The sequence below is a fragment of the Hylobates moloch genome, unplaced genomic scaffold, assembly GCF_009828535.3.
Source record: "Hylobates moloch isolate HMO894 unplaced genomic scaffold, HMol_V3 SCAFFOLD_5, whole genome shotgun sequence".
Classification (NCBI taxonomy): Eukaryota; Metazoa; Chordata; class Mammalia; order Primates; family Hylobatidae; genus Hylobates; species Hylobates moloch.
In genome coordinates this window covers 125,043,089-125,070,823 of record NW_026652280.1, presented here as the reverse complement: position 1 = coordinate 125,070,823, position 27,735 = coordinate 125,043,089, and the positions used below count along the sequence as shown (strand labels likewise).

Genomic DNA, 27,735 nt, shown 5'->3' with positions numbered 1-27,735 from the left:
AGTTGTTGCTAAGATGTGGTTTCCAATCCAGCAAATACTTTCCCCTACTTTATGTTTTTTTTTTTTTCTTTTGGAGACGGAGTCTCGCTTTGTCTCTCAGGCTGGAGTGCAGTGGCGCGATCCCGGCTCGCTGCAAGCTCCGCCTCCAGGGTTCACACTATTCTGTTTTCTCAGTCTCCTGAGTAGCTGGGACTATAGGTGCCCGCCACCACGCCCGGCTAATTTTTTGTCTTTTTAGTAGAGACGGGGTTTCACCTGTTTAGCCAGGGAGGTCTCGATATCCTGACCTCGTGATCCGCCCGCCTCGGCCTCCCAAAGTGCCTACTTTACATTTTACTTTTCAGCTAGGTTTTTAAAGAAGCAGGTGTGCCTTTTTCACTGGCTTTTTCACCTTCTATGATCTTGGTTTCAGGGAGCATGACAACCCTGTAAGCCACATATCGAAGATGGCAGAACCATAAGACCGAAGGAGTTTGTGTCCTTGAATTATTACTTTAGGGAAAGCTTCCAGTCAATCAGGAACACCTTTGTTTTTTAGAGGAAGAAATAAAATTTAAATGTGTATGAGCTGTTTTTAGATTGATTTGTTACAATAAGCTAATGTTACTTAAATAATAAACAAGGCATGATTTTGTGTTTATTTTTAATTTTACTATAAGGAAAATGTTACAGATAAGAAGGACTTTAGTGATATTTAGGTGGTTAGATGCCAGGTTGAAGGGAAGTCTGTAGTGATGTGTCCTGGGATCCTGTCCTGTCTGACTTGTATGACATGCTTTGCAATTATGTTGCAAGTATTTGACTGGAAACCCATAAAGAAGTCATGTTTGCAAGAGCAATCAACAATTAAAATTAATTGATTATAATTTCATTTTTATGGGAGAAGTCAACATACTTAAGGGTCACACAGGAGAAATGAAAGAGAATTGCTGTTTTTATGTTTAACAAGATGAGTAAATACAGGATGAAGAAGATGTGACTTAACAGCAGCACATATAAAATATCCTGAGGTTTTTCATCGGCCACAAATTCAATACAAATAAAAAATACCATTCAGTTGTTAAGAAAAGAAAGTAAACATCCCTTTATATTTTTGATGAAATAAAAATCGAGGATTTAATAGACACATTTTAATAAGGATGGATAGAATCACATCTGCATATTCAGTTCTAGACCCTGTATTTTAAAAATAAACATTTTCATATAAGTGGGGTTGTGTCTATATTGTGGAAGTTTCCCTAGCCTTCTCATTTTACAAACATTTGAGAGAACTGAAGATGTATGTCCTGGAGAACCAATAACTAAAAAAAGACTTAATATCTGCATTCCAAGGTTCAAAGCTATCACATAAAGTTGTATTTACTGTGGCTTCAAATGCCAGAAGTTTTATCAGTTCAAAGAAGCTGGAGGGGATCCTTTAAACTTTTTTTTCTGACAGATCTTTCAAAGAGAGTAGTTGTTTCATAAAGTACTGAGGAATCTGTCATGGAAAACATACAAATAGAAATCAACTAGCCCTGTGCCAGAATGATTGCAGCAAGCATTTCTTTTTGAGTAAGTTAGACTATGTATCTCCAAGGTAGTGGTTCCCAACATTTTCCATATCATGACACAAAAGAAAGAAATATTTGTGTCTCACAGTGTGATTAATTGTGATAGGCCATTTAAGGTGAGAAACAATTGGCTGAAACTCAGCCCATCCCACTCCCTGTTGGTGGTGGAAAGCTCTCTCCACTCACCTCTAACATTTTCAGAGTACACCATTATGTTGTGGCACATGAGTTGGAAGAACTTTACTCAAGTCATATCCAACTCTAAGACTGCATGATTCTCCATTAGATGGAAAGATCTTTTGTTTTCCTAGCAAGAAATGGCTTCCATTTTAGAAACTAAATGGCAGGAAATAGAACAAATGTAGATGAAATTTATTCTTGCTTCTGATTCTCATATCATTGCTACAGGGCTCTGATCCTTAAATTTGAAACTGGGCAAATAATTCTGGGTTTTTATTATTCTGGGAACTTGTCTCCAAAACCAGGGTGCTACTTCATAATAAGTCAATTACTTTTTAAAATCTGTGCAAAGAAGTAAGGAGAAACAAATCAGAATATTTGATCTGTAGCAAAGAAATAACGGCTTCTGCAGATGAAAGCATATTGAGCAGAATGCTAGAATAACAAATGATAATGTCCTTTTCAAAGGGAGCTAACAGAGCTGCAAGATCTTGGACTATGTCCATATTTAGTTTCCCATGTCAGTTCTGAATTTTTAGCTGCTTAGATCTAAGTTTTATTTCAGCTGGAAGGATTATAACTATTTATGTCATATTGAAGATATCAAGTGGGCAACCAATTTATGACTACATATCAAGGGAAATTATCTTATACATTTAGCCATGAGCTCAATTTTTTTCCACTAAGAAAGTCTTCTTTGCTAGAGGACTACTTGTCTTTTTCAAAAACACGGCTTCTTGGATCTCAACTCTTTTGTAAAATCTTTAAGGTGAGAGAAAGCGATGAAGGATCTTGTCAGAAAGAGAAAACAGATCTCCCATGTCCAATACATGTTTGTTCTGGATTTTCATCATTTTAAATTTTTGTCATTTTATAGAAATAATGCAAATTAGTAATAATTTGCTAACAATGTTATGGTTATTTCTTATTTTCCATTTTTTTGGTAACAACTGCTATAGTTTGGATTTCTGTTAAATTAATATTTATTTATTTATTTATTGAATCTTTAAACATTTATTCAGAACATATTCTGTGCCCAGTACTGCACAAGATGTTGGGAAGGACAAGTGGAAAAAGAAATTATTGACCAGAGAGAATAAATAGTCTAGGGGAGGAAATAAATATACATGCTGATGCTTCCATATAATGTAGCAAACACTCTGTTCCTTTATATTCAACATTATACACAGGCGAAAGGTGAACAGATTAGATGGGGAGAAATTCTGAGAAACAATTTTGCAATGATGTTGGGCACAGAGCTGAGTCTTGAGCTCACTCTATGCTCACTTTTATTAACTTAACCTATTGCTCTAGTCTTCTCACAGATCATCTTAGATTATTTCTAAATGTTAGGACAACTCTGATCCCTGCCCTCTGAATCACTCTCCATCATTTCTCTGCCTTTTCAAACAAGAGTAATCAGTTTATCCTTGCCTTCTGCCAGATCCTGTTTTTCATTCGTATGCCCTTTCACACAAACACTTTCTTTGATCTGTTTTTCACATTTTCTATGTTCCTACTGATATATTTTTGTCTGTGTGATCTATCAGTTATTGGAAGATGTATATTAAATCTTTTGATAATGGATATATTAGTTTCCACTTGTGTTTGTGTTGGTTTTTGCTTTACATGCAGTCCATTCTCATTGTTTTTAATAGTTCTGTTTTATAAAGTTGCTGTGAGCACTGAATTAGTGAATATTGAAGAATTGAACCATTATTCTGAGGGGAAATACAGGGTTAGGTTCCTGTGAGTCTCTGGTCATAATATTTCCATCAACAGACCAATACCTAAATTTGTGTGTGTGTGTGTGGTTTTATTTAAAGATACCTTATTTAGCATACATTGATGATTCATTAACACAGAATTTATGGCCCACAGCATTATAACTTATGCTTGAACAAAGCTTATCTAATACAAGTATTTTCTTTATAAGGTACATTACAGCCTGCTTATGAAAACTAGACAGAATTTCAGCATTACACTTGGGGGCCGTTTTAAACTGTGAAATCACCAAGAAAAAGTACAAATGTGAAAGACACAGAACTACATAGACCATGAAAAGAACACCTGGCTACAGTGTGAGAGCTGAAACAAGAAAGCAAAATGTCACTTTCTTCAGCCTCAACTGGGAAGGTGCATTTAGGGCAACTCAAATGTTTTGCTACTTTGTACATGTCTGAAAATGACCACAAAAGTCCTATGACTATTGCTTTTGGGGTTACAAATAAATTTTAGTGAGTGGGAGAACTTGCAAATATGGAAACCCCAAATAACGAAGATTGCCAGTATTTGAAACTGCTATTAGGCACATGTAAGTTTAGAATTATTATACCTTCCCAGTGAATTCAACGTCTTCTAAATAAGGAGTGAATTTCTTATTTCTAGTAATGTTACTTGCCTTAAAGTGTATTATATTTGGTATTAACTCTGTATCAGCTTTCTCTTGATTAACATACGCCAATCTTTTTTATATTCAACTTTCCTGTCCTTGTGTGATTTTTAAAGGTGGTAAAAATACATAACATAAAATGTATCCTCTTAAACATCTTTAATTGTACAGTACAAACATAGACAACACCACTAATTTGCATGTCATCCTTACGCAGGAATCATGCTAATCATTCTGGTTTTTGTATATGTGCTGCCCAAGTGAGCACTGTACTTATGTTTTAACTCTCCCCTTTATAAAGAGCTTTTGGATGTACTTAAAAAAACAGTCTTTAAGAAAAAAAAAAAACCTTCCGTCTTTCACTGGAAATTTTAGTCCTTTTATAGTTACTGTGATGAACTATTTGGATTCATTTCTATCCTATTATTTTGTGCTTTCTGTTTTTCTCATTTTTACTATTTTTTTCTTTCTTTTTTGTCTTTATTTGTATTGATGAAACTTTTTCTTATCTTCTTCTATTTTTTCTTCTAACTGCAGAAAGAATTTTTAGCTATTGACTCAATTTATCTAATATATATAAGACCGATCTGATTTCTATTTTATCTTGGATCAGTTTAGAGACTATGTTCATTTCTTTTCTTGCAATGGTTATCACAGATATGTTAGCATGTATATTTTATTTAGGGAAAATAAAATGGAACCAGGCACCAACATTTGAACATTACTCATATTAGAATTATTAGCTCTAAGGAAATTTACTTCATTGTTTGTGGAGAAGAGTCTAATGATTTTATTTTTTTTTTTTTAGGGTAAACGTTGAACTTTCCTCTGGGCTCCACTGTAAAAGAAGTGGATAGTGGCTGACTAGTGTACATATTATGTATGCAGACTTTGAAGGAATCCCCCTTGTTTTTAGCTGTTCTTCCATTGCTCCTGGAGACTCTGAGCTCAGAGATTTTCTAGGCTCTGATGGGCAGAGTGGCTCGTTTCCTCCCTGCAGTTTCCTTCATGCCACATTCTGGATTACAGCCTCCTCCAGAGTGTCATCTGTCAATATAATGCCATCTCTTGATTTCTCTGTTTTCTTTTCTTCACTATAATAGGTAATTCTATGTTTTAACAGAGCCAAATACATTGCCTTCGTCTTCAATCCTGGAGACTAATTCCTTATTGAAAACAAACTTTACTATTTTATCTGATTGAAAAAGTAATAAGGTACATTTTAGTAACTTGGACTATAGAGAAATTATAGAAAAAATTAAAAATCCACCCACAATCTTGTAATCTAGAGATTACCATTGTCAATATTTCTGTATTTCTCTAGTATTCCTACAACATACATTTCAAGGTGTCTAGGGTGAGCCAGAGCTTAGATTTTAAGAATAGGTTGACATGTGTACTGGAAGGTTTAAAATGTTAGCTTCATCAATAACAAGGTGTATGGCTTTGGGTAAATCTCTTAGTCATTCTGGACTGTTTCCTCTCCTGTACGATGGAAATAATAATATCTAATTGGCTTATTGTAAGCAATACATGAATTAACACACGTAAAATGAGTAGAAGAGTGCCATGCACAAAGTAAAGATTATATAAATGTTAACCATTTTTATCCCTTCTACCCATGCAATTGCAAATGAGAGCTTTATAAGTGAGGAAATTCATCCATCTTTATGAATCTTGCCTACCTTGTTATAGCGGCTGGTTTTGGCACGGGCACTTGAACCCAGTGGGAACCATCACATTAGTTGCTGACTTGGGAGAATAAACTGACTAGATGAAGAGAAGAGAGACAGTTTTTGTGGTGCTAGCTCCAGTTACCCTTGATACTTTTTGCACTCTTTGTGCTTCTGTATCTTATCTTCTTGTGGCTCTGTTAGGTGAGCCAAATCTTCCTTTTGCCTATCCAATTTACAGTATTTTCAGAGTCAAATCAAAGAGTCTTGAAGAATACATTTATTTTCCTGGATATTAATATTTTCCTGGATATCATTTATTAGACAAACATTTGTACTATAAAATTAAACACTTTGCAGATACATACCCATCTAATGTTTACCTCAGTCCTATGTAATATGTATTATAATCTCCACTTAATATTCAAGGTTACTGTGACACAGAGAAGTTAAGAAACATTCTAAAGCATGGAGTCTAGGTCCAAAATCTATGTTTTTAACTGTTGTGCCATGTTGACATGCCCCGGTCACTTGGACTATACTCCAATTTGCAATATGCAAAGAGAATATAGATTCCTTTGATAGAGTTTACACACCAAAGAATCTTATGAACCAACATCAGTCTGCTTACCAACTCTCTCTCTCACACACACACTGAGTAGAGATGAATCACTAAATTAGTCTAATCCAGTAAAATTATTCCTAATATTTTAATTAGTGCCTTTATTTTTTTTTCCCTTGCCTACCATCTCCTCCAGGTGACATCTGATTGTATTAAGGAGATTTCTTTATTTGAGATTTTGTCTCAGAAGCGAGTCCAGAAAGAAAGGAGCACGGTGTGGGGTTTCCTTTTCTGCCTGTGTGGGTGATGGTATGTTTGGGTGATGGTAGGTTTGGGTGATGGTAGGGGCAGCACTCCTGCATACCAGGGTTGTAGTATGGTTTTTAAAGCTGATCAGTGACTTTTTAAAATTATATTATACCTTTCCTCTACTTACTTGAGAAAATAAGCTTTATATGCTAGGGGACATGCTTTATAGAAAAATAATATTTTATAAAGTATTTTTATTCTGTGATATGGCCATTCTAGTTTTCTGTGGGTATTCTTTTATCTAAAATGTGTATTTTTTTTTTTTTTTTTTTTGAGACAGAGTCTCTCTCTGTCACTCAGGTTCCAGTGCAGTGGCATGATCTCAGCATACTGCAACCTCCGCCTCCTGGATTTAAGCAATTCTCCTGCCTCAGTCTCCTAAGTAGCTGGGACTACAGGCGCATGCTGTCATGCCTGTCTGACTTTTTGTAGTTTAGTAGAGACAGCGTTTCACCATGTTGCCCAGGCTGGTCTCAAACTCCTGAGCTCAGGCAATCCACCTGCCTCGGCCTCCCAAAGTGCTGGGATTACAGGTGTGAGCCACCGCACCTGGCCATTCTTTAATTTTTTTTTTTCCATCAGTTTGATTTAGTAAGTTTCTTATAAGAAACCAGCGTTATTTTGTTTAAAACCCCAAGTCGTGCTTTTGCTTTTTAATTGATATGTTTAATTGCCAGAGTGTGTGTACGTTCTCCATTAATTTTGCCTGTGATTTGGTGGGATATTTTGATTTTTAACCTTAAGCCAGATCCTTTTGTATCTGTGCTGTCATGGCAGGCCATTCCCTTTTGTCATATACAGATCATGGTCCCTTAAGCATCCCCCCAAATTTTCTTCTGTCTTTCGAAGAAGACGATTTTCAGTGACATGTTTTTCTTCTCAGACTTCAAAGCAAAGGCTCCTTCTCCTTGATTTTAGGTATCTTTTCAGAAACCACATGACCTGTTTCTGTTCCCTCCACTCACTCCTGAATAAAAATTTTTCATTATCCAACAGGTGGATGGGTCATGACTGCAGCGTTCCTAGCCTCTTTCAATGTCCACTTGCGTGCTGGCATCTAGCCCTGAAAGACACTTTTGTGTTCTTGGCCCTTAAGCTCTATTTGTCGAGTACCGTGGCCATTCGTATACAGAGGCCTACTAGAGGGCTTCTGTCTGCTTCAGTTGTGGGTATCTTTGCCTTGTTAAGTGGATCATATGCATTAACTGTTCTGCTTTATAAGTGAGGAAAATGAAAGACTAAACACAGTAATGATATCAGTGCTTCTATCTCTCCTTTTAATATTCTTCTGTATATAACTCAACAGTCCTGCATGCAATGTGCACAGCCATAGAGTTCCACTTCCTGTCACATTGTATACTGGGAGTTTCAATCTCTGTCTGACTTTGTAAATAAAGGCTCTGACAGGGGAGCGGCTGAGAGGAGGACAAGGTTCAGAGTTAAGTTGCTCATAATTCCAGTGCAGTTGAGGTAGGTCTTTTTTAAATGGTTGGTGTATCACTTGCATTCTGGGATTAGTAGTACATGGCTGGAGTTAGTCAAAATGTTATATCTAACAGTCTTAGGGTCTTCTGTATTCTGATGAGGTTTGTGGAATATATCCAGACCTTTCACCCATGTCCATTAAGTATCACCATTAGTAAAACTGTAGTTTAAGTAAGAGAATATGGCATTCCCAAAGCTTTGATTTATAATGTCATCAAAAGTTTTCATCTTTTGGCCAGGCGTGGTGGCTCATGCCTGTAATCTCAGCACTTTGGGAGGCTGAGGCGGGCAGATCACGAGGTCAGGAGATCAAGACCATCCTGGCTAACATGGTGAAACCTCGTCTCTACTAAAAACACAAAAAAATTAGCCAGGCGTGGTGGTGGGTGCCTGTAGTCCCAGCTACTTGGGAGGCTGGGGCAGGAAATGGTGTGAACCCAGGAGGTGGAGCTTGCAGTGAGCCGAGATCGTGCCACTGCACTCCAGCCTGAGTGACAGAGCGAGACTCCGTCTCAAAAACCAAACAAACAAAAAAGGTCTCATCTTTTTATGTCTCTGTGGATTGTTAGTGTAGTGCTTTATTGCTATTCTGATAACCTGTTAACATGAGGGCTTGTCATCTCATCTTTATTCTCAGTCTGATTCTCTATATATTTACACCACCTCCTCCTTGAAGGATGTAGTACCCAAAGCATGAAAGGATGTATTTGGAGAACAATTGGATATATGGAGTTAACAAATCCTTGTTTGGTAAATTTATCTATCAGTTCATTTGTATATCAATTTATCTACCATCAGATATCAGAAGATTTAATGGTCTTTTAAGCTGAGAGAAAGAGCATGTGCAAAAGATGGGAGACCAACCATCACATCACATTCCATCATGTAATAAGAATACCTAGATGTTTGGTGCTGCTTTAAATGTGAACAGAGTAATGGGAACTGAATTTACTAAGGCAGGATGAAACCAGACTTGCTAAGCTGGTGTTTGGACTTTACCCTGTTGGCAGTGTGGAAACAGTAAAGGTAATTAAACACCAGAGTAACTTGGTTCAGATTTGTATCTCAGGGACTTAGCAACTGAGGCATCCACTGATCAGCTGGAAAGTGCAGGGACCACAGACAGGACTACCAGCTTGGAAACTGTTATAATAACTTAGGTGAGAGTTTCCAAGGGCCCACATTAAGACGGTGGTTGCATGAAGGTTGGAGAACAGGGGAGGTGAGAGATTTAAGAAATACCCAGCTGATGGACCAATTAGATTATGGATTTGATGCGATGGGGGAGAGAGAAAGAACAGTCAAGGATTATAGCTGAGTACATATTATTTGGATTAATGGATGCACGTTAATTTCTCACACATTAAGGCATGTGGAAGGGGCAGCAAATATCTGGGATTTGACCTTGTGTTATTTTAAATTTGAGGTATCTGAAAGACAACCAGGTGGAAAGAAATTAATATTTATTAACCACCTACTAAGCACTTGTACAGTGTTAGAAATTACACGTTTCATTTTATTCTCCCAATAACAACATTAAATTTAATTATTTTACAGATAAGGATCCTGCCTTCTGTACAACTTAGTTGCAAATTCTTGTTGATAGTAGCAAGATTTCATGATTAATGTAGTGTAGCCCAGAGTTGAACCAAGATCTAGCTGTGTCTTATTCACACACTTCTAGCCATGAAAGGTTAAAGGGTATGGGGTGAGGTTGGAGAGCAGTCAGTACGAAGACCCTGGATACAAGAGTGCCTGGTTCATATCCCACCTCTGCAAGTTCTAAGCTTTGTGGCCTGAAGTAAGATCTTTAAGCACCCTGTGTCTTATCTTCATCTTTGATTAAATAAAGGACAAAACAATACTAGTGTGTGCAGAATTGGTGGGTTCTTGGTCTCACTGACTTCAAGAATGAAGCCGCGGACCCTCGGGGTGAGTGTTACAGTTCTAAATGCGGTGTGTCCGGAGTTTGTTCCTTCTGATGTTCGGATGTGTTCGGAGTTTCTTCCTTCTGGTGGGTTCGTGGTCTCGCTGGCTCAGAAGTGAAGCTGCAGACCTTCGCAGTGAGTGTTACAGCTCTTACGGCCGCACGTCTGGAATTGTTCGTTCCTCCCCGTGGGCTCGTGGTCTCGCTGGCTTCAGGAGTGAAGCTGCAGACCTTCGCGGTGAATGTTACAGCTCATAAAAGCAGTGTGGACCCAAAGAGTGAGCAGTAGCAAGATTTATTGCAAAGAGCAAAAGAACAAAGCTTCCACAGTGTGGAAGGTGACCCGAGCGGGTTGCCGGCGCTGGCTCGGGCAGCCTGCTTTTATTCTCTTATCTGGCCCCCACCCACGTCCTGCTGATTGGTAGAGCCCTGTGGTCTGTTTTGACAGGGCACTGATTGGTGCGTTTACCATCCCTGAGCTAGACATAAAGGTTCTCCACATCTCCACCAGACTCAGGATCCCAGCTGGCTTCACCCAGTGGATCCCTCACCGGGGCTCCATGTGGAGCTGCCTGCCAGTCCCGTGCCGTGCGCTCGCACTCCTCAGCCCTTGGGTGGTCGATAGGACTGGGCGCCGTGGAGCAGAGGGTGGTGCTCGTTGGGGAAGCTCCGGCCGCACAGGAGCCCATGGACGGGGTGGGAGGCTCAGGCATGGCGGGCTGCAGGTCCCGAGCCCTGCCCCGCGGGAAGGCAGCTAAGGCCTGGTGAGAAATCGAGCGCAGCGCCGGTGGGTCAGCACTGCTGGGGGACCCAGTACACCCTCCGCAGCCGCTGGCCTGGGTGCCAAGCCCCTCATTGCCCGGGGCCGGCAGGGCCGGCCGGCTGCTCCGAGTGCGGGGCCCGCCAAGCCCACACCCACCCGGAACTCCAGCTGGCCCACAAGCGCCACGCACAGCCCTGGTTCCCGCTGGCGCCTCTCCCTCCACACGTCCCCGCAAGCCAAGGGAGCTGGCTCCCGCCTTGGCCAGCCCAGAAAGGGGCTCCCACAGTGCAGCGGTGGGCTGAAGGGCTCAAGTGCCACCAAAGTGGGAGCCCAGGCAGAGGAGGCGCCGAGAGCAAGTGAGGGCTGTGAGGACTGCCAGCATGCTGTCACCTCTCAGTAGTATCTGTTGCATAAGGTTGGTTTTTGAAGTTTAAATATGAGTGCATATATGTGTATGTGTATTATGTATATATCAAGTGTATGTATGTGTATATATATACATGAATAAGTGCATATTATATACATATAGATATCACTCAAAAATAGTTTCTGGTATGTGTTTGCCCTAGGTAAGTGTCTGATAATTATTATTACTATTATTAGTGTTATGACATTTGCATTTCATGTGAAATCATCTCTTAGAGAGTTGGAGATACAGGTACAGAGGCCAGGAAGAAAGGTTAGGGATCAAATATTTTGATGTTGGTCATAATTAGAGTCAGTGAACTGAAATGATTTTTCTTTTAGTTTTAAAAGTTGTTTTGAATATTTAAAAATCCGACTTTCTGGGAGAGAGCTTTCTTTTGTAAAAGGAGACTTATATTTATAATATAATAATAATAATTCAACCAAAGCACATACTTCAAAAATCTTCACCTGTGCTTTTCTTTTAATATGTTAAAATCCCTTTGGTGTCTTTGATAAATTAAATTTATCTAGGTTTTCTAGAAATGCTTTTGGGATTTTAGTAAGGAGGAAAAAAAGCAGTTTTCATATGTAAGTGCAAAGTACAAAGCAATTTTTTCAGAGTAATGTAATAAATCCACGAAAGTCCTGATGGATTCAAACTCCAATTCCTGCACAGTATTTCAAAAGAAAATTATGATAAAGGGAAAGTGTTAGCTCCATAGATACATGAAGCTGAGATTTGCTTTCAAAGTAATCTTATTTTGGGTTTGAAACTGGTAACTTTCTTAATTGTTCCAAAAATTCTGAACCTCTGCCCAATCTGTTATTACAGCAGTTTGTAAATGCTTCATTTTGCTAATTTATTCATTGATATGTCAGATATCTTTTGATCTCATATAGGTTCTAATGACTGTGTTAAGGGTTCAGATATATAGGGTTGACTAAGGAACAGTTCTCTATGACAAGGAATTCATAGTCACATGGGAGGGACAGGGAATGGGGTATTAAACACAGGTTATTATGGAACACAAAATAGACAACTAACATTGTTTGGGGGAAGAAAGTTTTTCTGGAGGAAATAACACTGAGCAGAATCTTTAAGGACATGTAGGGTGAACCAGGTAGAAAGGAGGAGAAGAGGGAAAAATGTTCTAGGTAGGCGGAAACAGTAATAGTAAAGTCATCCAGGTGAGATATAACCTGGTGAAGAAAGAAAAGTCCTACTTAGCCCTGCAGTGTTGCTGGAGCATAAAGGGCAAGGCCTGGCTGCATTCTAGGTGAGTGATGACTTTAATTAGATCAATGGTGAAAAAGGTGGAGGCAACAAACATGGTCACATTTTACAACTATTTACTCTTTCAATGAAGAAAACGTTCTCAGCTAGATAGGAAATCCAGAAGACAATAAAAAAAGTTGGGGAAACGACCACAAGCAAGTGACATATAAAGATGTAAACATCTTGATAGGTGAATTATTAAGAAATCAATAAGACATAGCCATATAGAAGACTGTATTCTTCCTACAGCTGGTAGGATGGAGTCTAGTCCTTTTGAAGATTCAGACTCTGAGAGAGGCTTCTCTGCTTGAGCTGACTCTAACATGTCAACAGCTACCCTGTGTCAGCTGGTTAAGATCATAACTTTCACAACGATCCCCCAAGCTCATTAGAGACAGCAGCAAAGAAATAATGGTAGATATCTATCTCTTAGCTTATCTGTTCCTCTAAGCTGGGTGATATATGTAAGATGATGTGCAGAGTGACTACACATTTAAATATATCAACCATATAATGTACTAAGTAAAAGATTTGTAAGGTTTTTGAAAAGACTAATTATACATTTAGTCATAGGAACTATTAACTATATCTGTAACCTACAAAGACCCTTTACACACCAATAATAACACTCCTCTCATAGGAGCAGAGTTTTTCTTCTTTAGCAAATATATCTATATTAAAATGACAGAGCAATGTCTTTTGGGGGGAATTTCTCTTATAAACTGATATCAACTGACTTTCGAAATTTTCAAAATGAAATTTTGGTTTAGAAATTGCAGAGGTGTTTTAACTCTACCTCATCTGACACCTGGGCAAATTGACCCATTCATATGTATAACTCAGAAGAGAGTAAGTAGGTCCTGTTCTTAAATCTCATACATGGTTTAGTTTGCCCTTTTCTCCTCTAGAAGGAATGGGCAGCTGCCTCATTCTTCTTCATTCTCTAAATCCTGAGATTAATCTGTTAATCTGAGCTGTCTGTGAAGACAGATCCACAGATAAGGCTACTTAGCCTTACTGGATTTTCATGGCAGGGAGAATTTGTTGGAACTTTATTTACATATATTTACTTGTTTTCCTTTTTATAAGCTATTAGGTGCACTTTAATAAAGGAGATAAATTAGAAAAGGGTATAGAAGAAAACAAAACACCATGTCCTGTTGCACATATTGTATAAATTCTCAATATCTTCTTGTTCCCACAAGGGTATTGAGTCCCTAAATCCTATTAGAGAATACAGATTGAGTTCGTAAACTGAAAGATCTCTGGAAGTAAGTTTGGTCATAGTTTATGAATTTAACTCAGTTATGTATTTCCTAAACTGAAATCAATTTCATTTTTATTCTTAACCACAGAAACAAACATACATATTTGAAGTCTTATTTTAGACATACTTGATTGAAGTGGTCAAATTCTTAAATTAAGAAAAAGGCTCGTATTTGAAAAAGGAAAATAAAACAACAACCACAACAACAAAAAGACAAGACAGAAATACTAAGCAACTTTATTTCATCCAGGTGCTGCTTAAAAATACAACAAACTGTCTTCAGAATACTTTCATGTGTTGTTGAAAGAAAGCACTGCAGCTAATATAGCTACAAAGGAGAAACAGTTATTCTTAAATGTCATCTATTTGCTGGACCTGAACAGGGTAAGGATTCAGACTTGATTCATTCAATTACTATTCCCAGCAGTGTTCTCACCAGCATATTGCTTTTTTGGCTGCTCAAGAAAGTTGAAATAAGATTGGGTTGTATGCAAGAAAGACCTTAAAGAAAGAAAGAGCAGGTTATTGGCTTTAAAAACTAAAGAAAGTACATTTTATATTTTGTTATGTAAATGAATTGAAATATAATGCATTTTATTTTTTTTAACCTCAGCAAACAAAGCTTTTGGAGTGATAAAATAAATATGAAATCCAAAACATGAGTCAAAATGTTGTCTTTTGTGAATTTCAAAACTTAGCACTCTAGTTTTATGATAAATGTATTCTATTTATTGCAGTGTACAAAAGTGCATAAGTTAAAAACTAGTAGAATTAGATAAACATATTTTTCATCACTATTATGTCCATTTTCTCTTTACAAATCAAATGTTTGAAAAAGATGCCTTATGCCTCAAAGCTATTTCACTGTATTCAAAATATTTGCTGTTACTAGAAAATGATTTTCTAAAGGAATCCTGTTTATTGATTTTTGTAATAAGCCTAACCCAGTATAGTTCTTTTTTAAGTAAATTTTTAATACTTAAAAATTGTGTATACTTATAGTTTACAACACAGTATTTTGAAATATTCATACATTGTTCAATGGCTAAATCAAGCCCACTAACATATCCATTTCTTCACATACTTATTTTCTTTTGTGGTGAGAACACTAAACATCTTTTAGCAATTTTTATGTATGTAATAAATTGTTAACTGTAGTCACCATGCTGTACCATAGATTTTTAAATTTCTTCTATCTAAAATCCTGTATCCTTTGACTATGTCTCCCACTGACTAGTATAGTTCTACATATGTAGTATGTTCTCATTTTGCACTAATCTGGACAAAATGAAATCTTTAGATGGCCTTAGACATCTAATCATATATTAAATTTAAAATTAGCACCGTAGTACAAATTTTTTGAACATTATTTGCAAATTTTAAAAAATTACCTATTAGGAAATTATTGCGCGTGGATTCACTAGATACTTTACTGAATAATATGAATAATATTTTTTCATTCATTTAATGAATAATTATTTGGCATTTTTCCCTAATGAACTGAAATATTTATTTAAAACAGCTATTTACTTGTTACTTTAATAGTAATTAGAATACTTGGCTTTAAGTAGAGTTCACTGGTAGTGCAGTGTTATAGTTGATGGATTTAATAATGTTGAAGTTATTGTACTGGCATCTTATTTTCAAGACTGTACCAACAGGAAAGCACATTTTGAAGGAATCTGAGCCATTTTGTAATAGGAAAATACCTCATATGAGTCATTTCTTCTTATCTTTTGCTGTAGTGAGTTTTAGAATTTCATAATTTTAATGAAGCAGTTTATAGAAGCATGTTTCCTCAGAGGGTTTTTAGTAATACATGAGAATTCTACAGCCTTTGACAATGAGTTTAAAACATAAATATGACTAAAATGTGGTATTATTTATAAAGGATTCTTTTCTACCTGGTGATTTTTTTTGGAATGCCTCTTTCCTAACTCAGCAATACAGAAGTTCTTAGTACCTAAAGCATATAGAGTTGAACCTTGTTTTTTTATTCATCTTCTGATGGATTGCAGATAGAATTACATCTATTAAAACAAAATGAGATTTAGTAAAAGCTGTTACAAGTCACAGGTAGACCATGAAATGAGTATTAATCTTTCCTCCTCAACAGCCATCTTATCAAAGTATTCCTTAGGTGGGTGGCTAAGGTAGAGAAAGACTGATATATGGCCTGTGATATTTTCCCCATCGTGCTCTCAGGAAGGACACCTGTTGACCTTCAGGTAGTGCTCATTACCAGCCCTAGTGCATCCCGTCGCTGTCTGATATGCTGCTGCCTTGCCCTATGGCCCCAAATTAACCAGCCTATCATAGATTACTTTGATGGGTAATTTCCCAACATTGCATTAACTCAGTTCAACAGAGTAGAAGAAGACAGGCTCTATTTATCTGAAACATTTAATGAGGCTCCGTAGTTAGGCACCATGGCCCTCAAAGTAAGCCAGCGTTAGCAGACTGGACAATTGCTCCAATTCCTTATGAGAACTGACCCAGCATTTGATGATGTCTTGATTCATTCTACAGCCTTCCAGGAACACCAACCAAGCTTACAGAATGACAAAAGTTTATCAATAACCACAGCAAATCTATGCTTTTGATTTTATTTATCAATAACCACAGTAACTTTATGTCTGTGATTTTATGTCACCAATGATTGCAATTAATTGATCCTTATTAATATTTTCTAAATGTATTCCATAGAAATAACGTTAAAGCATGTTTCTGTAATCAAATAATTTTGCTTTTGGTGGTGGTTGTTTGAATATTTCATCAGGGATTTGAGAATTTTTATTATGCTCCTATACATTGTGATTCTCCAAGCTTTATTTGGCCATACATGTTTTTATTTTATTTTAATATTTTAAATTAAGATCATCCTTTTAGTTGAGAATCTTTTCTATAAACAATACTCTTTTCTACTCTTGATGTGGGTAATAGTGTAGTTGTACACATAGCACAAATGCAGATTTCTGAGGCATTGAAAATAAAGAATTCATGATCCCACATATTGACTGAAGTAAAGTTTGTTCATCTGTGGTTTAAGCATTACAAACCACAATGTTAACAATAGATTTTGCATATTAAAGAGCATTCTCGTAATGAACTGTGTGTTACCAAATATTGCCACAAAGCTGTCTTCGTAATTGTCTCTTAGAGATTTGGCTTCATTCTTTCCTTAAGGCCAAACTTCATCTTGAGACTTGGAAAGTGTCCTCATTATGCTAGGATGCAACTGTTCTTATAGTTATACAAAGAGGCAATAAACATTGCCAAGGATCAAGGTAACAATTTTATAGTATTATGCCATCCCAACAGAGGTCATCTGAAGTTGATAAAATAGCTCCTGTATGATCAGAGACCTTTGACTTAATGAAAACGGTTATAACAGATCCAGAAAATTGACTCACTCAGTAAAGCTGTCTTTTACATAAAACGACATATTTTTTCTGTTTGGAATGATCTTTTCTGCCGAATACTGCCTTAAAGTTTTAAATGAGCTTAGGCCAAAAACCTTACAAAACAAATGAATTTGTAATACTTTTGACTCACTGGCCTATAGTTCACCTTTGCAGAAACTGCTAGTGAAGCACATTTGCTGCGTCTTCAACAAGGACAGGGCTGACTCTGCCAAATTGCAAATGAACGTTCTTCTGTGCCACTTCCTGGAGTCCTTGCCTTCTCTTGTCCTGTCTTACTTGGAGCATCCTCTTAAAACCTCTACTAATGACAGCATTTCAGGCAATGTAATGAAGTGGAGATGGAGATACTTGCGAGATGAAGGTCTGCCCAGAGCTCCAAATAGCACACTGCAGAAGCCAACACTGATTCAAATCTGTCATGAGAGTTACCTGAACCCAGAGGCTGGCTAGCTCACTTTATTTTATTATTTTTTTAATTATAAATAAACTTTATTGGTATAGTAGTTTGGAACATGATCTGTGTAGATTATTGACCTCCATCTTGGTAAAGTAGGGATAGTAATAGTACCTCATAAGTTTGCAAGAGTAAAACGAGTTTAAAAATGGATAATGCTGGCTGGGCGTGGTGGCCCACGCCTGTAATCCCAACACTTTGGGAGGCCGAGGCAGGTGGATCATGAGGTCAGGAGTTCGAGACCAGCCTGACCCACGTGCTGAAACCGCATCTCTACTAAAAATACAAAAATTAGCTGGGTGTGGTGGCACATGCCTGTAATCCCAGCTACTCAGGAGGCTGAGGCAGGAGAATCACTTGAACCCAGGAGGTGTAGGTTTCAGTGAGCCGAGATCGCGCAACTACACTCCAGCCTGGGTGACAGAGTGAGACTCTATCTCAAAAAAAAAAAAAAAAAAAAAAAGATAATGCTTAGAATAATATCTAGCACATAGAAAGTGCTCAATAAATATTCATTATTGGTGTTATCATTGTTTCTACTTCTCACATCCCAGAGCTCTTTACAGTTACCTCCCAAGACATCCACCATTTGGTTCTGTACAATACTGAAGCTCTTCCATTTACAAACTTTCAATTAACATAATTTCAGAGACAGACAAAGCAATGCTCCAGGAAAAAAGAATGCAGAAGCTGCATACACTATAGATGGTGACAGTGGCCAATGACAGACTGTCATTTTGAACTAGTGACAGATTAACTTAGCAACAGTCTTTCTGAGACTAACCTGTCCCAGGAAAGATTAGCTTTCTCTGTTTTCTTTTTTCTCTTTTTTTTTTTTTTTTCACTTGCCAGCAATAGATTTATTTTTTGGAGGCTAGCTCACTTTAAATAGAAGGGCAGACTATTCTCTGCAAGCACTTGTTTAGCAGCAGCCTTAATATTCAAATTACTCTTGTGTTAATGATAGCTAATTCACCTTAGTAGAGTAAAGCACTAATGAAACTGTCTAGGGTGACGCAGATGTATTCTGTGAGTCATGTTAGCTGGTCGGCCAGGTGAAACAAAGGTGAACTGTGAAAGAAGATAAGGAGAACCACAAAATGCAAAGATAATTTTTTGTCAGAAAACGGACCAACAGAAAAAGTGTTATACTTCCCAGTAATGCCCCTCTCATCCCTGTGGTACTCATTTATTCCACTTGTACTTACAGAGGCTCTGGGCCTCCCTGCCCTGCTTATCTCTGCTCCGTATGAGTTTCAGTGGTGTGACCTTAGCACTTCAGAGTGTTAAGGTGACCTACAGTACCAGTTTGCCCAGGTTGAGGGGTTTCCTGGGACACAGAAATTTTAGTTCTAAAACCAGGGCGGTCTGAGGCAAGCCAGGATGGCTTGTCACCTTAGTTAACAAGCAGATAAGTGCTTTTTAGGCCCCCTTCTCTCTCCCACCAACTTAGAGCCGCGGTAGTTCGCAGGAATGAAAAAAGCATGGTTTTAAAATGAAAAGGTCATTGTTTAACTTATTTGTGGCTAGGCAAGATAGTGAACATTTTTCACACCATGTTTTTACATTTGTAAAATGAAGATAATAAAGTTTATCTCACATGATTGCAGGAATATGGAAAAACTTCTTATAAAGAGCACTAAATTAATGTCAGCCTCCTCTAATTTTCACAGGTGTTTTGCTCCTTGCCTACTGTAAGACAATACTTTTTACAAAACACAGGTATTCTAAATTTTTGTTGTAAAACTGACCTCCTCAACACTTACATGGAGCCTTGTATTTAAGAACTTTATTTTACAGTCCTTGAATATCTCTGAGTATTCCAGGTGACTCACATGAATATTCAAGGCCTTTGAGGTGTTGTGTTACATTAGGTGAATATCTTCTCTAATAAAGTTGGCTACACAACATCAGGTAACTTTGATTTGGTCAGCTCAGTAGGAAAAACTCAACTACTGCTTAAACTTATGTGTGGCTTTCCTGACTTAACTTGTAGTTTTGGTCAAAGTGGTAGATCTGGTAACTTTAGGCTGACTCCTCATGAACTATAAAGCAGCTCTGAGTTGGATGTGGCACATTTCAGCAGAGGCATGTCATTTTACCTCACTTCATCCTTCCCTACTTTTTGGGACTGGTCTAGACTCACTAAGTCTAAAAATATAGCACTTTCTTATTGAAAAAAACAGAAATATATCTGCTTTGTGCTTTTAAATATCTGGCCATATATTTGTAGCTCAGAAACGTAGGCATTTTTCTCCCATACTTTGTTGATCATGGGCTTCAGGGCAACTTTTGCACATAACTGAAAATCTTAAGCTAAAGAGAGAAGGTAGAGTGTGAGCTTATTTCACTAAAAAGTAGTGGATTTGTCATTTTTTAAACATGTCTCTTTTTCTATTCAATATTTACTATTATTATTATTATTATTTTTTTTTTTGAGACGGAGTCTTTCTCTGTCCCCCAGGCTGGAGTGCGGTGGCGCGATCTCGGCTCACTGTAACCTCCACCTCCTGGATTCACGCCATTCTCCTGCCTCAGCCTCCCAAGTAGCTGGGACCACAGGCACCCACCAACACGCCCGGCTAATTTTTTTGTATTTTTTAGTAGAGACGGGGTTTCACCGTGTTAGCCAGGATGGTCTCGATCTCCTGACCTCGTGATCCACCTGCCTCGGCCTCCCAAAGTGCTGGGATTACAGGCTTGAGCCACCGCGCCCGGCCAATATTTACTATTATTAACTCAACATAAATGTTACTATTCTCTAAGGTCAGAGATAAGTAACATAAATGTTATTATTCTCTAAGGTCAGAGATAGGAAAATCTGTGTATTAAGTTGACGTCATTACTCTTAATGGCATAAACCACAATTACTTTTGCACTAACCTAATAATATGGAGGGCCATTTGAGGACCCCTCATAAACTCTATTGACTCAATAGACATATGTTCTGATCATAAAACTTTAAAAAACGCTATGCTCATCACTGCTTCTATACCTTTGCACATGCTATTCTCCCTTACTAAAATGCCCACATTATACCCTCTTAATTATAGTGTGGGGTATAATGGCACACTTATACTCATTAATTAATACCTAGTTCAAATGAACTTCAATGTATAGCTTTTTGGAAAAATTTATACTGTAGCTTCCTGTTCACATACCTATCTCCTTAATAAACTGATCTCTATAGCTTACTTAATTCTTCTATCCCCAGCTCCTAGTGTAAGTTCTGGCAATGCATATTAAAATGAAATAAAATTTTGTTGAAAGAATGAACAGATAGATGAAAGATGAGTTTTTAGGTTAAAGTTTGACTATTAACTTACTGTGTACACTGGAGTAAGTCATTAGCCTGTCTCTGGGACTCAGAAAATGATACCCCCAAATGAAGGCCTTCAAAGCAGCCTCAGAAGCAACAGTTTTTCTGTGACCTTCTGCCCTCCTGTCTCCCCATCCCATTCTCCCCTGAGGTAAGCCATAGAAATGAGAATCCCTCTTCCCCAAGGTGGGTCGTAGAAAGCAGAACTCCTTTTCCCCAAAATCAGCCACAAAAACCTAAAAATATTACTCTAACTTTCCCTCTGCCCTATCTGTGTAAAAGCTGGCCACAAAGAAATTATCTGACCTAACTTTCTTGATTATAGATCATAAGACCCTCATTCTGGAAAGGGTCCTGCCTCATACCCAGAAGGAAGGAATCATGCTCTGAAAAGCCAAGAAGAATCTAGACAGACAGGCCTTACTGGGTTTCCTTACTCAGCCTATTAGCATTAGAACATGTTCTTTTTGTCCAATCATCTTTCTACATGGCAGACCATATTTTGCTGAACCTAAGTATAAAAATGGACAATTTCCCCTGTATCTTTAGGTCTTCATTTGGTAGGTTCCCGTGTATACATGTTAAATACATTTGTATGCCTTTTCTCTACTTAATCTGCCTTTTTTGAGTCGATTTGTCAACTAACCTTGAGAGAGCAAATCCATTGGCCCCTTCACCATCGAAGTTTCTTTACCTATAAAATAAAAGTACTAGAATAGATATTTTTATGGTATATCACATCATTGTACCCAGTCAATAATGCCCCTTCCCTGTCCCTCAAAGTGGATTATACAGCTCAGCTCAGTGCCAGGCAACTCCCAGTTCTTCCTGTAGGTAAAGTATAATTCCTGCCCATGATCAGAATGCCAAGTGAAGTAACAGTGTTTCAGTTTTGAGCAGAAAGTGTTTCAGTTAAGAGCCTGAGTTAGAATTACGGCTGATGTATAGCCTACATATTCTATGAATGAGACTTAAACAATTGTTGTTGCCAACTATTTGAATAATTCACTCCTTAAGTTTTCTTTCCTGGTCTGTTTTTTCATAATATTACTAGCATTTAATAAAAATCGCTCTACTACTAATTATTATCACTTAGGTTTTTTGTTTTTGTTTTTGTTTTTTTTGGAGATGGAGTCTCGCTCTGTCCCCCAGGCTGGAGTGCAGTGGCGCAATCTCGGCTCACTGCAAGCTCCACTTCCAGGGTTCCCGCCATTCTCCTGCCTCAGCTTCCCGAGTAGCTGGGACTACAGGCACCTGCCACCGTGCTCAGCTAACTTTTTGTATTTTTTAGTAGAGACCGTGTTTTACCGTGTTAGCCAGGATGGTCTAGATCTTCTGGTCTCGTGATCCACCCGCCTCGGCCTCCCAAAGTGCTGGGATTACAGGCGTGAGCCACTGCACCTGGCCTCACTTGGGTATTTTCAATATATTTAGAAAAGATGAGCTTGAGAAGTGTGTGAGGCAACCTTAAATTCATGAAATACGTCTTCCAACTAGTTTGTCACTGATCTTTTAGGCTAGCTTGAGCCATCTTCTAACAAGCGCTTGAAAACCAATAGAAGCCAGTGGCTCACGCCTGTAATCCCAGCACTTTGGGAGGCTGAGGCGGGCGGATCACAAGGTCAGGAGATCGAGACCATCCTGGGTAACATGGTGAAACCCCGTCTCTACTAAAAATACAAAAAATTAGCTGGGCGCGGTGGCGGGCACCTGTAGTCCCAGCTACTCCGGAGGCTGAGGCAGGAGAATTGGGGCAACCCGGGAGGCGGAGCTTGCAGTGAGCCGAGATTGCGCCACTGCACTCTGGCCTGGGAGAAAGAGCAAGACTCCGTCTCAAAAAAAAAAAAAAAACAAAAAACCAATAGAAGCTCATCATAGTTGTTCCAGCACAAGTTCTGGCACCCAACTGTTAAGGCAGGCAAAGTCTAAGTTGGTCCCCCAATAATCCCTACATACTAGTAATCAAGGCCTCTCATTGAGTAACTTGCTTGTAAGTAATATAATACCTCAGTGTTGAGGGGATATTGCTTCTGTCATTAGATCGCAAAAGATTCTGACTTCTGTGTCGGTAGCAGACTCTCTCCTTTGCTGGCTTGATGAAGCAAGCTGAAATGTTGAGAGTTACATATGGCAAAGAACTGAGGTTGGTCTCTGTCCAGTAACCAAAAAAAGACTGAGGCTTTCAGTCCAAAAACCTGTGAAAGATGGAATCTTGCCAACAATCACACAATCTTAGAAACAGATCCTTTCCATTCTGGCTTACGAATGAGATGACAGCCCTGGGTGACACCTTGATAAGAGGCATGTGAGAGACAGACTCTGAAGGAGAGGACCCAGTGAAGCTGCGCATGGACTCTTGACCATAGAAGCTATGAGATAATAAACGTGTGTCACTCTGATCCTCAAAGTTTATGGTAATGTTTTACACAGGAATAGATAACTAATATAACTGTGATTTATTAATTCAACCATCTGTTCATTCTACAAATGTTGATGAAGTATTTATTATGTACTAGAACAATGTTGGCACTGGGGATATAACAATGAACAAGCAGACATGGCTGTTGTCTTTTTGGAGCTTATTGTTTAGAGGGGAAGACATACCGTCAAATTTGCAATTTTAATAAAGTGTGGTAAGAGTACAGAATAGGGATCATGAGACACTGGGAGTCTAAATGGCAGAAAAACCTGGCTAGTAACGTTGGTGTTAGGAGGGTTTATTTTAAAAAGTGTTATTTTTGAGTTCTGAAGAATAAGACATTTATTACACGAAAAATGAAGAGAATGCTCCAGGGAGAGAGAACTTATGTACGATGACCTAAAGATGAGAGAGAGCTTGAGACAAGGGTAGAATTTCTCTATTTTTGAATCTGAGACACAGAAGCCTATTTAGATGTGTTGAGATAACATGAAGGCCTGGCAAATCATTTTCAGATTTAAGACTTCATGCTGAAGAAAATAAGCTACAATTACTGGTACAGAAACAGACACATAGACCAATGGAACAGAATAGATGATCCAGAAATAAAGCAGCACACCTTCAGTCATCTTATCTTTGTCAAAACCATTAGAAAAAAAACGAAAAACAAACAAAAAAGGACTCCCTTCTCAATAAATGATGCTGAGATAACTGGCTAGTCATATAGTCATATGCAGAAGAATGAATTTGGACCCCTACTTTTCACCATATACAAAAATTAACTCAAGATGGATTAAAGATTTAAATGAAAGACTTCAAACAATAAAAATCCTAGAAGAGAACCTAGAAAATGACCTCAACATCAGCTTTGGCAAACAATTTATGGCTAAGTCCTCAAAAGCAATTACAACAGAAACAAAAATTGAGAAGTGCAACCTAATTAAATGAAAGAACTTCAGCACAGCAAAAGAAAGTATCAAGAGAGTGAACAGACAATCTACAAAATGGGAGAAAATGTTCCCAAACTGTGCATCCAAAAAGTGTCTAATACCTACAATGTATAAGAAACATAAACAACTCAAAAAGCCAAAACAAAAACAAAAACAAAAAAAACCCTATTAAAAAGTGAGCAGAGGACATGAAGAGATACTTCTCAAAAGAAGACATGCAAGTGGCCAATAAACATATGAAAAAATGATCCACATTACTAATCACAGAAATGCAAATCAAAACCACAATAAGATAACGTCTGATACCAGTCAGAGTGGCTGTTATTAAAAAGTCAAAATATAACAGATGCTGATGAGGCTGCAGAGAAAAAAGAATATTTATACACTGTTGGTGGGGATGTAAATTAGTTCAGCCACTGTGGAAAGAGGTTTGGAGGTTTCTCAAACAACTTAAAACAGAGTCACCATTCAACCCAGCAATTCCATTATTGTATATATACCCAAAGAAAAATAAATTATTCTTCAAAAAAGACACATACACTTGTATGTTAATTGCAGCACTATTCACAACAGCAAAGACAAGGAGTCCTCCCAGATGTCCATCAACAGTGGACTGGATAAAGAAAATGCTGTACATGTATACCACAGAATACTATGCAGCCATAAAAAAAAAAAAGAAATCATGTCCTTTACAGTAGTGTGAATGCAGCTTGAAGCCATTATCCTAAGTGAATTAATGCAAGGACAGAAAACCAAATACTGCATGTTGTCATTAATAAGTGAGAGCTGAACATCGGGTACTCATGGACTTTAAGATGACAACAATGACACAGGGGTCTACTAGAGGTGGGAGGGAGAAAGGGGACAAGCACTGAAGAACTACCTGTTGGATACTATGCTCACTACCTGAGTGATGAGATCATTCATACCTCAAACCCCAGCATCGCACAATTAACCCATGTAACAAACCTGCACATGTACCTACTGAATCTAAAATAGAAGTTGACATTAGAAAAAAAATTTAAAAAATAAACTACCGCTGATGACTTTTAACAGATGAAGAACATGGTCACATTTTTGTCTTTGGAAAGAACATTCTGCTTGCATTGTGGAGCATGGTTTGTCTATTGGTTACATTCAGTTGAAGCAGAGCTATGGTGACTTTAATATTAGGGATTTACTATAGGAAATGAGCCTTATACAATGTAGGAGAACGAGGGATGCAAATGTCTGGAAAAAGAGCATGAAGATCTAAAAGGCCAAGCACATCCAGCCTCTGGAGCAGACCTGAAGGAGTTGTTTGTGGAGAGGTCTATGACAAGTGGTTGCCTCTGTGTGGCTACTTCCTCTGGAGTCCATAGGTATGAATCTGATGGTGAGCCAGGGGTTGCTGTTGGCAGATCAGAAGCTGGGAAGATAAGCTGCACATGCTTCTACTATGCTCTACATTTTCTTTTTTCTGTAGTCTCATCACCTTCCAACTGACTATAAAATTCTTTCCTTTGTTATATTTATTGTCTGTCTCCTAATTAGAAATATAAACTCCATGAGTGTGGGAATATCGGAACATTATTTTTATTCCTATCTATTAATATTTATTTCTATTACTAAGTAGCTTAGATCTAGCCCAAAACAATGCCTGGTTCATCAGATACATATAAAAAAATAGAAAATTTATGTAATTTCAGTTATCAAGGTATATATTGACAGGTGTTTTGTGATAATTCTTCAAATTTATTAATTGGCTCTATTTTGCTTATGGTGAAATAATAAAGTTTATCTCAAATATAATTACAAATGTTTTAATGTTTCTATGCCAGGATTGAGGCATTTTATTTAATTCTTTACTTCTTACTATAGAGATGGAAATCAACTTAAATGAATTCTAATGATGATGATTGAATACATTAACATTGGAGGAAATTGTGTTCATAAATTAATAGTCACATGGGGACATAGATCAGTTCTCTTTTTCTGTAATATTTATCTTCAGTTCATATCTGATCAATTTATTTTGATGATTCACTTTCCAAATTATGAAGTTTTCCCTGTGGTTCTGCATTTTTATATTATTGGACTGTTCTAAAAGTGGCAATTTTTCTAATTTCTAATCCTCGTAAAGTCCTTATGCTTGTTCTGCACATTGGGACTTAGATTAGGAAGCAGAAGATTTCTGTTTCCATTAGAGATGATGTCTTGTTAGATAGAATTGATTTCAGTAACTTGTTCTCCTGAGATAAAGTCACTTTCAAGTTTCTTGAATAACTTCCCATCAAATTTCTCATGATTAGTACTCAACAATTTCTCAGCTTGAAAGTCTTCTTGTATATTAATGTTGCAAAGCTCTGCCTGGTTTTGAGTCATAGATTCTGGTGTGACAGTTCATCCCTTGCCCCCTGGGAAACCCAGTGAAAAGCTGTTTTTGAATATGAGCTTGTTTTCATGCATATACAGTGACTTCCTGGGGCTGTTTGTGAAAGTTTGCTGGAAATGAATGCAGGCATCTTGGGATGAGGGTGGGGTATTGTATAGCTTGTGGATTCTACTTCTACTTTGTATCTTTCTTTTTATTTGCTGTATCTTCTTTACTTCTACCTCTAACCGACTTCATTTAGTCCTGGACGGCAAATTAGAACACTAGATGGACATTATAGGAAGTGGCTTTAAAATGAGACAGGGTTTGAATTAAATTATAGCTGTGCTAGCCACGCCATTTACAAACTACATGGCCTTAGGCATTCAACTTAGTTTTGTCAACCCCTAATTTTCTCATCTGTAATATACGTAATTTCTTTATCTCAAAGTTGTATGAGAATTTAAATTGTGTGTGTGTGTGTGTGTGTGTGTGTGTCTGCAGTTTCTGGCACCCTATAGGTGCTCAAAAATGTTATTTACTGGTATTAAAATTGAATTAAAAACTTATATGTACATTCAACTAGGTTTTTCAGTAAATGTGGAAAACCAATCCACAAAGGATGGAAATTTAAAATGTAGGTTACATGATCTTAAATAATCAAGAGTCACTTTTCTAAATTAATTTGCTTTAGTTTTTTCTTTTTCTTCTCTTCCTTTATGCTATTTTTTCCAACTTTATTGAAGTATAATTGAGAAATAAAGGCAGTTTATATTCAAGTTGTACAGTGTGATGATTTGATATACCTATACATTGTGAAATTATTACCTCAATCAAATTAATGAACACATCCATCACCACACCAAGTTATCATTGTGTGTGTGTGTGTGTGCATGTGCGTGTGCGTGTGTGTGTGTGTGTGTGTGTGTGTGTGTGTGTGTGGTGAAGACACTATAGCTCTTTCTAGGCACATTTCAAGTAAACATTACAGCATTACTAACTAGAGTCACCATTACGTTG

At 37.7% G+C, this 27,735-nt stretch overlaps 1 long non-coding RNA gene and 1 pseudogene across 1 annotated transcript in view; one reads left to right on the top strand and one right to left on the bottom strand.

Moving 5' to 3' along the window:
* The window catches only part of LOC131383641 (uncharacterized), a 103,762-nt gene extending 98,565 nt beyond the window's left edge, over positions 1 to 5,197 (top strand). The window contains exon 4 of the long non-coding RNA XR_009213806.1: positions 4,934 to 5,197. This is a non-coding gene — a long non-coding RNA (uncharacterized LOC131383641). The remainder of the gene's footprint in view (positions 1 to 4,933) is intronic.
* LOC116470017 (U6 spliceosomal RNA) lies at positions 4,298 to 4,393 on the bottom strand (annotated as a pseudogene).
* Positions 5,198 to 27,735: the final 22,538 nt, after the last annotated feature.